This window comes from Psammomys obesus, unplaced genomic scaffold, assembly GCF_907164565.1.
Source record: "Psammomys obesus unplaced genomic scaffold, mPsaObe1.curated_primary_1811, whole genome shotgun sequence".
NCBI lineage: Eukaryota > Metazoa > Chordata > Mammalia > Rodentia > Muridae > Psammomys > Psammomys obesus.
Window position 1 is genome coordinate 2243529 of NW_026590681.1, and position 10000 is coordinate 2253528.

Consider the following 10000-nt stretch of genomic DNA (forward strand, 5'->3'; position numbering starts at 1 on the left):
TTTCTTTCTTTCTTTCTTTCTTTCTTTCTTTCTTTCTTTCTTTCTTTTTCTTTCTTTCTTCTTTCACTTTTTTATTATTAATTTATTCATTTTATATACTAATTGTAGTCCCTTCCCTCATCTCCTCCTCATCCCATCTTCTCTCCCTGTTCTCCTCCTCCCCTAGTCCTCAGAAAGGGGGAGTCCTCCTCCCTTACCAACTGACCCCAGACTATCAAGTTTCTTCAGGACTGCCTCATCTCCTTTCTCTGTGGCCTGGCAAGGATGCCCCACCCTGGGGAAGTGACTGAAGAGTAGGCAACAGAGTTTATGTCAGAGACAGTCCCTGGTCCTCTTACTAGGTAGCCTACAGGGAGATTGGGCTGTCTATCAGTTACATCTGAGCAGGAGGCCTGGGTCCTCTCATGAATGATCCTTGGTTGAGCATCAGTCTCCACAGGTGCCCCTGAGCCCAGATTTATTGCCTCTGTTGGTCTTCTTGTGGAGCTCCTATTGTCCCTGGGTCCTTCTATCCCCCAACTCTTCCATAAGACTCCCTGGGCCCTGCCCGAAGTTTGGCTGTGAGTTTCAGCATCTACCTTGATCCTCTGCTAGATGGAATCTTTCAGAGGACATCTATGGTTGGCGCCTGTCCTGTTCCCCCTCTTCACTTCTACTGTCTATTCTATGTTCCCTTCTGAATAATAATTAAGCATCCTCTCTAGGGTCCTCCTTGTTATTTAGCTTCTTTAGGTCTGCAGGCTGTAGTATGGTTATTGTATTGTATGGCCAATGTCCACTTATAAGTAAGTATATACCATATGCGAATTTCTTGGTCTGGTTATCTCATTCAGAATGATCTTTTCCAGATCCATCCATTTGTCTACAAATTTCATATTTCCTTGTTTTTAAAAGCTGAATAGTATTTCATTATGTAAATGTGCCAAATTTCTGTATCCATTCTTCAGTGGAGGGACATGTTTTTTTTCCAGTTTCTGGCTATCATGAATAAAGCTGCCATGAACATAGTTGAGCAAATGTCATTGTTATATGGTAGAACATCTTTTGGGTATATGCCCAGGAGTGCTATAGCTGGGTCTTGAGTTAGAGCTGGTCCCAGTTTTCTGAGAAAGCATGAGATTGATTTCCAAATTGGTTGTACAAGTTTTTACCCCTACCAGCAATAGAGAAGTCTCCCCCTTTCTCCAAAACTTTGCTAGCATGTACTGTCACTTACGTTTTTGATCTTTATCATTCTTATAGGTATAAGATGGAATTTCAGAGTCATTTTGACTTGCATTTTATTTGATTTGCATTTTGATGACTAAGGATTTGAATATTTCTTTAAGAGCATCTGATCTATTCAGTATTCCTCTCTTGAAAATTCTCTGTTTAGCTGTGTATCCCATTTTAATTGGATTATTTGGTTTGTTGGTGTTTTATTTCTTGGTTTCTTTATATATTCCAGATATTAGTTTTCTCTGTCATATGTAGGGCTATGAAGATCTTTTCCTTGTCTGTAGGCATTGTTTTATTCTATCGACAATATCCTTTGCTTTACAGAAGCGTTTCAGTTTCATGAGGTCCCATTTATTAATTGTTTATTTTAAAGACTGAGTTGCTGGTGTTCTGCTCAGGAAGTTGTCTCCTGTGCCAGTAAGTTCAAACCAGACACACTAAATCTACTAGAAGATATAGTGGGGAACAGCCTGTCAGCCCTTCTACAGCTACACTCAACATCTCAATTTAAAATTATGGAGTCTGAATAAAAATAGTCATACGCCCCATTCTCTAACAAAGTACTGTGAGCTTAAATGATACATGGGCAATGAAAATGTATGAAACAAGCAATTTTATAATTTATTTTTTAACCATCTATGGTTTTTATTTGTGTGTCTGTAAATGATTGCTGTGTGTGTGCAATGATAGCAGAAGCCAGGAGATACTCTTAGCTCCCTGAAAGCTGGAGTGAAGGGCAGTCATGAGCAGCCTGAAGAGGGATGCTGTGAATAAAATATGGGTCTTCTGGAAAAGCTTCACATTCTCTCAATGGCTTAGTTGTTTATCTATCCCAATTGATGTTTTAAAAACATAGGTTTAGTGGATTGTGAAAATAAAGCCTTGGAGCATAGCTGTACTTATAAATGATGTTGGGCAGAACAGAGTAAAACAGACAAAAATGGATAGGTCAGCATAGAAATTATCACAAAGAGTTACATAAAAATGAAAATTTTGTGTTTAGCTTGCCTTCTGGATGTGCATTTTTGTATATGTGCATATGTATACGTGAGGGTCTGCATTTTAAGAGGTTGCTTCTTATTGTTCTATCGTGGTACAGTGATAATGAAGCACAGTCCTAAGTCAACTAAGGGACAGAGTAAAAGAAACAAACCTGAGGAAGCTGAGAAGGAGATTCAAGGAGAGGGTGATGACTAGCATACAGACCCTAACGTCCTCTGCTTGCCTGTGGTTCCCTGTTTTGTCTTTCACCATTGAGGCTATCATTTCATTTTTTTGTCTTTTCTTTAGTACCTTCTCTCTTAAAAAACATTGACCAGAAATGTCACATTTCCTGAACCATCTGGCAAAAAAAAAATCTCCTTGACTCTTTGAGACCCAACCTGGATGTCAGCTCTGCTTGGGAGCATTGCTCTAGTCCACTCAGCATGGTTAATTGTAGACTTCCTGTACCCCCTGATTGTTCTTATCACCACTGTAGGTCTTTACCTACTTGTATGATATCACTGTCTGCTTTGTAGTGTGGGTGTCTCTGGAACGGGGCCAATGTTCCAGACTGTGTATAGATTTCTCAGTTCCCAGCTTATTGTCCATACACTTGAGGCAGGAGAGCCATGACAGCTTGGTGATGCAGTGAGAACTCTCAGCACCAAATCCAGGATGCCACTCAGTAGAAGAATGATCTTTGATACCTTGACACCTTGCTTAGGTATAGGCCAGCATTTTCCTTTGATAAGTGTGTATCATGAGTACACCATGATGCTGTAATAAGGAAATGGAATCCTGCATGCAAAGCATTACTAGTGTCTGCGTTTGGTATGTTTCTTAAGAAGAAAATGTTGTACTGAAGAGGAAAGTGCAAACTTCTGTATAGAGCTGGTATTAAAACTGATCATGTTGAAGGCGATTCATTTTTCTTTTAAAAATAATATATGGAAAGGGTATAACTGGAGAGATGGCCTAGCGATTCAAAACATAAATTATACTTTCCTGGACCAATGTTTTATTCTCAAAACCTGTACTGGGTGGCTTACAACCTGTAACTCTGGCTCCAGGGAAACTGAAATCCTTTTTTGGCTCCTGTAACCAACAACACTCATGCACATACCCCTATAGAAACATACACATAATTAAAAATAAAAATAAATATTTTAAAATGTATGGTGTTTACATTTTATTTATTTGGGTTTTATTTCTTTATAGTTTTGTACATGTATATAATGGACTTTAGTCCTTTTAATTCTCTATTTCCTTGCTTCTCCTCCTTCTTTCCTCACTCACTGAAACTCATATTTTCCCCCAAGTTGTGCTCCTAGTTCCATGACTTCTTTATGTGTACAGCCTACTGCTCATGCAGGACTGAGAGCGTGAGCATGTGTGGAACATGGGAGCTTGACAACCCTCTAGGACACACCCTCTCCACAGCCACTATTAACTGCCACTGAAGGTATTAAAGTGGATAATTATTATTATTTCTCAAAATGATTCCTTTCATTTAAAAATTTGTTCAATTTTTTTTAAAAATCTCTTGAAGTCAAACATGTTTATTAAAATATGTTTAGAAATAGTTACGAAGCTACAAAATCTAGAAAGAGTCAAAATATCTATTTCCAGGAAGATGGTGTACTTCCTGAATAACTAGACTTAAGAAAATCAATAATTGATTACAATAAAAAATACCTTATAAGAGAACAAGTACTGTCTATCTTACTTAGACCCACAGATAGTATAATCTAGCATAGAACCATGTACCATCTGCTCAGCTCAGTGGATTTTTTAAATTATTTTATTTTTATTAATTACAGGTTAGTCACTTTGTATCCCCCCTGTACCTCCCTCCCTCCTCCCTTCCCAATCTCACCCTCCCTCTTCGCCACCTTCTCTCAGTCCACTGATAAGGGAGGTCCTCCTCCCCTTCCCTCTGATCCTAGTCTATCAAGTTTCATCAGGAGTGGCTGCATTGTCTTCCTCTGTGGCCTGGTAAGGCTGCTCCCCCTCAGGGGGAGGTGATCGAAGAACAGGCCAATCACTTCATGTCAGAGACAGTCCTTGTCCCCATTACTATGGAGGCCACTCAGACACTGAACTGCTATAGGCTACCTTCATGCAGGGGTTCCAAGCCATCTCTATGAGTGGTCCTTGGTTGGAGTATCAGTTTCAGAAAAGACCCCTGTGCCCAGAATTTTTGGATCTGTTGCTGTCCTTGTGGAGCTCCTGTCCTCTCCAGGTCTTACTATCTCCCACTTCTTTCCTAAGATTCTCTGCACTCTGCCTGAAGTTTGGCTATGAGTCTCAGCATCTGCTTTGTTACCCTGCAGAGAAGATTCTTTCAGAGTCCCTCTGTGGTAGGCTCCTGTCCTGTTCCCTGTTTTCTCCCTCCTCCGATGTCCATCCTTTTTGCCTTACTGAATAAGGATTGAGCATCTTATCCAGAGTCCTCCTGCCTGATAAGCTTCCTTAGGTGTACAGATTTTGGTATGTTTATCCTATATTATAGGTCTAATATCTAAAGTGGATAATTATTAAATTATGTATACATCGTTGACTGAAGAACTGAATGGCTCAAGTGAGAACTGAAGACATTTACATATCTCATATAAACTAGCGTTCTGCTTGATTTTTATCTTCCTTGTCTCCATGTTTTCAGTGTATTTGATGGAAAAGACTCTTTTAATAAAAGCAAAATTGGAAGAGGGGGCAAATAAAAATAACAAGATTTTGGTCCCCAGAGATATTTCATGATCTTAACTGAGTAACTTTATTTGTTTAATGGACTTAACTGAGTAACTTGAGTAAAAGTTTTTCCATCTCATCATTACTGACTTTTATGCCAGGAATTTCTTCTTTGTGTGGGACTTTCCCATGCCTTGTAAGACAAGTGACATCTCAGAGCAGAGAGGAATACTGTCCCCATCTACCTGCCAACCCGAGGTAATTGAAGGGCCCTTTTTAAATCATATGTTCTGAAAAAGGCCAATAATTAATAAAAAATGAGATACTGTATCCTTCATTGTTGGCAGAACTGATTTGGAGAATGGGTGTTGATGTCTGAAAAAAGTATCAAGAGGGAAAAGAAAGCTGATGTGACCCTAAGGCCACCAGCTCCCTGGAGGAAAGTGAACCAGATGCTTTGTTGAAATGACCACACTTCCGTTTAGCTCACCCCACTCCAGACTTTTATAATTCTCTTTAAAATATTTATTTTTACTTGCATTGCTGTTTTGCCTCCATGTATGTCTATGCGAGGATGCCAGATCATCTAGAACTGGAGTTACAGACATTTGTGAGCTGCCATGTAGGTGCTGGCAACTGAGCTCGACTCCTCTGTAGTAACAGGCAGTGCTCTTAACCAATAAAACGTTTTTCCAGCTTATCCCTGTCCAAACTTTTGATGCATAAGAATTTGATTATAATTCATGGAAGCAGACTTTGATTTAATAAATCAATAGTTGATTTATTAATTGATGCCTTGCAAATGAGCCCAGATTAAACTAGAAATGGTGAGTTACCTAGTTGTGATAATTAAGTGCCTCTGTGTCTATCTCTTGCTTCTTTTATCAGACAGACATCATCCTTAAATCTGTCTTTCCCAGAGGATTGATGAAGAAAATGTGTTGAGAGGGGTTAGAAACAAACCCAAGGAAAGATTCTCACTTGCCAGGATTTTAGGATGTTCTGGGAACTAAGTATATGCCGGTAAAACTTGAAGAGGACCAGAAGACATGCTCAGTGTGTGAAGGGCTATTGTTTTTCATTAGTGTATATCACCATTATTGGATGTAACACCTGGTTCCCATGAACACCTCAGTTGATTTTGTATGCCAGAATTGTTTCCAGTACAAGTGTGCATTCTTTCTGTGGATTAAATCTCACTCTGAGGTTTCTGATTTCATTTTTCTTTCAAATATAAAAAATTCTCTCAAAACCAGGAGCATGCCATCTTAGAGCTGATCTGATCAAGCATCTCCTTTGGGGCAGTAGGTAAATAACAAATGGCACTACAACAACAGATCGAAGCTTGTAACCTCATTGTCTTTCCTCAATCTGTTTATGCCATGCTTCGGATTCTGGATAAAAGTTGACATATAAGCATCTTATTAAGTCCCAAACCCTTATAACTGAGTTTCCCTGAGTTTGTAAGGGAGTTAAGCTCCCAGGTCTGTTGCTACTTACATGGGTCTCTGAGGTCATAAAGTCAGGAAAGGCTAGAGACCAGGTTCCACCTTGACTGCAGAAGGATCGTCCATGTCTTACCTCAGCACTCCATTGCTGGAGTTAAGAAATGAAACTGGCTCAAAATATCACTGTCATGTTGCTCAGGAGACTCCGGGTGATATACATGGGAATCTCCATCAGTTGTGAGGACATTGCCTTCCACTGTGCACTGTGCTGAGTGGTTTAAGTTAGTAACTTGAGTCAACCCTTTCAGAACAGGTGACATCATTAATAACCACCAGTGTCTTGGAACTAAGGAAACCGAGACACAGAGAGATTAAATATTTTGCCACACATTCTTAAGCCTAAGGTAGGATGTGGACCTTGGACTTTCTAACCACTCAGTTTATAAACTAAGAAGGAAGAGTGATGACATGGCATGTTAATATGATGTCCAAACTCTGGGTCTATGAATAGCCTTTCCTTTGGAATGTTGGCTTCAATGTTGGTCAAGAAAGCCTATTAGGTCACAGAGGAAGCCTATGAAAGACAGTCCTGATGAGACCTGATAGGCTAGGGTCAGATGGAAGGGGAGGAGGACCTCTACTATCAGTGGACTGGGGAAGGGGCAAAGGAAGAGATAAGGGAGGGAAAGAGGGTGGGATTGGGAGAGGATGAGGGTGGGGGCTACAGCTTGGATACAAAGTGAATAAATCATAATAAATTAAATATAATATATATATGTATATATATAGCCTATCAGGATATAAGTAATCATCTACTATATTTATGCTAGAATAGAGCAGTTTCTTTTTGGTATTTTAAGAATCATAGCAAGAAAACTAGTGTTGATCTTTATTCCCCCAAGCTAGTTAAAAGTTTTAATGATAAAGCCTTTCTTTACTTAGTTTTGTTTTAATTACTTTCTCATGTTGTCTAGTGGTCTAGGGAGCAGTTATTTCCTTCATTGTTCCAGATAAATTCTACTTAAAATTGCTATGTTCCTATATCTTGAGAGATGTGGACAGACATAGACAAAAATCTATGGATTACCAAGTAGCTGAATGGATTGAATAACCGTTAAGTAAACTGGTTGTTATGCTATCTGCTCATATTTTGTTTGAATTTTAACCATTTTTTAGCTATTATGGGACTATTTAAGAAGGAATAAACCTGCCTTTTTGAGCATGGGCTTACAGGTTAACTTGCATGTCATGAGTGAAAGGGTTTTGTAGGTAAGGCTCTTTGCTTGAACCACAGATTTGCCAGCTAGTGCCAATGTACTCTTGGTTCCTGGACGTCATTTTGAACATTTTTATAACAGCTTTGAGATATTTCCATATTTTTATATCAGCTTTAAGATATTCCCATATTTATCTTTTGTCAGTAAACTTTTTGTAGGAGTGGTTTAGTTTTAAAAGTCTTTCTTTACTATTCTACTTGATGGATATGTATGACTTCTTTGCTTGTATGTCTGTACACCATGTAGTCCATGCAGAGGACAGAAGTGGGTACCGCATTCCCCTGAAACTGGAGTTACAGGTGCTTTTTAATTACTATGTGGGTGGTGGAAATGGAACCTGGAGCTCCTGGGAAAACAGCCATCTCCCTTAACTGCTGAGCCATCTCTCTAGTGCTCTAGTTCCCAGGAAGTTTTTTGTTTGTTTGGTTTGGTTTGGTTTTTTGAGACAGGGCTTCTCTGTGTGTAGCTTTGGCTGTCCTGAAGCTCACTCACTCTGTAGATCAGGTTGGCCGTGAACTCACAGAGATCCACCTGCCTCTCCCTCCCTGGTGCTGGGATTAAAGGCGTGTGCCATCACTGCCTGGCCACCCAGGAAGGTTTTTAATGTCTTCCCCAGTCCTAATGTCATGCTCTGCATGATGCTAATTTTACAAAACAAAGTACACAGTAGCAATCTAGGTAAACTCCTTTATAAGCAAAGATGTCACATTATGGATGTACACATCCACAATCTGTCATGTGTGTCTCACATACCCCTCTCAGATCCTCAGGTTATTCTTAGATAAGGTAGTTTTATGTACAACCAGGAACACATACATACTCTGGTCTTCTAACATGGTTTGCAGGGTCCAGGTGGCATGTATCTGTATGCTAAGGGAAGAGAAGCTGAACTTTCTCCTTCCGGCCGTGCTATCTTCTGGCACCCTCTGAGGTCACTTCCCTCTGCCACTCTTACCTTGCAGAACCACCGCCTTATGTTACTGTGATGCAGACGTATACTTTAATTATCTCAGTGAAAATGCCATTCACAACAGCTTACAGTGTAGCATTTCTCAAGATGTGTGTAAGTTTGTTGAGGAATACACCAAAGCAGGTTTTTCCTAATCTTGTTTGCCTGTGTGAGTGTGTGTGTGCACCAGTGTGCTAAGATGCTGGGAGTAGGAACTCGTCCTTCAGTTCCAAGGCCTGCACTCTCCTCCAGCAAGAAAGCAGCTTACAATTAATTGCTGAATTTGTGGAATATGAATTTACCCAAGAGATGGTAAATGATGTGGAAAACAGCGACATTGTGATAAGTTCTACCCCTTTGGCTGGTTCTCAGCTATCTAAACACACCCTGTGGCTTTTTATAGCTAGTCTATTATTAATTATGTGACGATGGCAGCATACAGCCAGGACATTTTTCTAGGGTGACATTTTCTTACTATAATTAAAATTTAAAACTATTGCACATGAAGCTCTCAGGTGAATACAAGGAGCTCAGCCTTAACTACTTCAATCACTCATTGATAACAAATTTCAATGATTTTATTATTCAACAAATCATATAATTGACTATATTGTAACACCCTTCAGTGACTTACCCTGGATGGGAATGATGCAGGGATAGAAAATTTTCCATAAGATCAACCTGCAAAATGGAGAATAAGCCAGCCAGCAAGTATCTTCAGAAACTACTATGGGTAAATGCTGAGATTAGGGCACTGTGATGAGCAAAAGCAGCTTAGCTACTTATTCTGATAGTGGAGTGGGTGAGCTTGGGGTGTGAAGGGACAGTTTTGAGTGCTGCTTTGCTATGGTTGTTTAACTGGGGACTCTCCTCAGCTGAGAAGCATCTGGGGGTGAAGTCTGGGTTTTATTTATTTTTTTCTGTGGTGAAACTCCCTGATAAAAAGCAATGTAAACTGGGAAAGGGCTCACAGTTCCAAGTCAGAGTTCATTACTGTTGGAAATCAAGGCAGGGATGAGCTTAAAATAGTTCCTTCTCTAGTCATGTGGGTTCCCTAGTAAGGCAAGCAGGGGCTGTCTGATATAGACTCTTGCCTGCTATTTGATCACTTTTCCCTGGTGGGGCTGCCTTGTCAGGCCACAGGAAGAGGAGGAGCTCAGTTCTGATGCGACTTGGTGTGCTAGGGTGAGTTTGTGGGGGAAGGCTGCCTTTTCTGAGTAGGGGAGAGGGGGCATAGGGAGAAGAGAGGAGGGTAGGATTGAGATGGGAGGGGAGGGCTACAAACCAAATGTGAATAAATACATAAATAAATAGATAGGTAGATAAATAAAGAAAATTTAAAAAGAGAGTAGAGAGAGATTAAATAGAAGGATCTTTGCCTGCTTGCTTATGCTCAGCAAGCTTGCTCTTCTGTTGTCCTCTTCAGGATCCTCTGC

General features: G+C 40.0%; 1 protein-coding gene across 2 annotated transcripts in view; it reads left to right on the top strand.

Annotated features, from left to right (window-relative positions):
• Positions 1 to 10000, top strand: part of Nell1 (neural EGFL like 1) — a 950996-nt gene that overhangs the window by 719264 nt on the left and 221732 nt on the right. The gene's annotated exons all lie outside the window — the stretch shown is intronic.